A 1,650-nucleotide genomic window follows, 5' to 3' on the forward strand; every position below is an offset into this window, starting at 1 on the left:
TCCGCTTGACCCATTGCTCATTTGTGCGGCTCATTGAACTTCGGTTGTTTTTTTTTTATTTTTCATTTCACCCACCGCCTGTTTTGAGTTTCCAGTTTCTTAAAAAAACTTTTTGCGAAAATGGCCTGTCATTCGTTTTGCCCCCTGCCCCAAAAGAGGCCAAGGAAAATTAAGACATTTAACGCTTTTTTCATTACATCGCCAGTTTTGGCTGCCTGCCCCGCAATTTGTGGTTTGCGTGTCCTTCTGACGAGAAGACAGCGGCAAAAGTTTTCCGGAATTGGGATGTTGCAAGACCGTTACAAATGGCTCCATGAAATTGGCTAGAAGTTTGCGACGCCCCGCGGAATCTTTGTAAGTATTCTTTTAATTGTTTGTTAACAGTAAGTTTATTTTTAAATGCTGCGAAACCTGAAACTCAGCAGTAAACAGATTCATTTACTGAATAAGAAATTTTCACGATGTACACTTGTTAACTATGTGAAAATATGTTTTTACAAAGGCTGATAAAAACGTAAAAATTAATGGAAAATTAAAAATGTTATATAATAAATGTGTGCTATCAATTGAATACAGGTTGCTTATTTATATAAATAATATTTAATACAAGCAATATTGAAGAGTATATCTCCATATTGGAGTTATGTTTAATTAAAGAAAACATAGACTTTTCCTAGTGCTTCGAGGGTATTAAAAAATCGCTTTTGGCCTTTGCTGCTTCCTTTCCATTGTTTATTTGGTCAGGAAACTGGCGACGACACACGATGGCCAATCGTCAGGGGCTTTTGTTGTTTGTTTTGTGGCAACAGGGAGACATCGCCCCAGAAAACCAGAGAAGCACCCCCTGCCCCGAAAATTCCACCCCCTCGGTGCGTGGAGATTTGATAAACTGCTTTTCGACTTTATTGCTGGTTTGGCAGCAAAGGCATTTTTTGTATTTTTGCCAAAGCCCGATATTTCCATCATCTCCACTTCGGGTTGTCCACTTTCAGTTCGTTAGATATTTTGTATTCTTGTTGTTTTTTATTGCGATTTTTATTTACTTTTATGTGTTTATTATATGGTCTGCTTTTTGAGTTTTGTCGAGCGCAAAATTGAGACATTTCATGGGGTGGCCGGGATGCTTTTGATAGGTTGTAAGCGTTGTCCACTTGGTTACAGCACGGAACTTCTTATGGCACTCCATGCTGGGAATTGCTTTTTAATTTGGTTTGTTCTTTGATTGTTTTTATTATTCTTTGACTTTGAGTGAATTGTTTTCGAATTGACGCTCTGGGAATATTAGGGGAGCTGCAGCCTGATCTATTAATTTGCTTTTGATGGGTTACAAGAGGGCCAATAACTCTCAGTTAATAACAAGACGCGCTTTCATATAAATTAACATATTTTCCAGTCGTTTTATTAAACTGGTTTTACCAGAACACTTGAATACTTATTGCAAAACTTTTCCATTTTAGATACCAACGGTCTACATTTCCGAGTATCTGCCCAAAATGTTGCAAAACTAAAATCGTTCTTCCGCGAATCTTGCAAACTTTTCTACACGAAATCGACTGAAAAAAGGCTTTGCTCGTATCAACGCTTTTTGCCCTTCGCCCCCAGATGTTGCACACAACGCCAACACTTAAAATGCACGCATTACTGCAGACA

This window comes from Drosophila erecta, unplaced genomic scaffold (genome assembly GCF_003286155.1).
Source record: "Drosophila erecta strain 14021-0224.00,06,07 unplaced genomic scaffold, DereRS2 tig00000055-arrow-pilon, whole genome shotgun sequence".
NCBI classification, from domain to species: Eukaryota; Metazoa; Arthropoda; class Insecta; order Diptera; family Drosophilidae; genus Drosophila; species Drosophila erecta.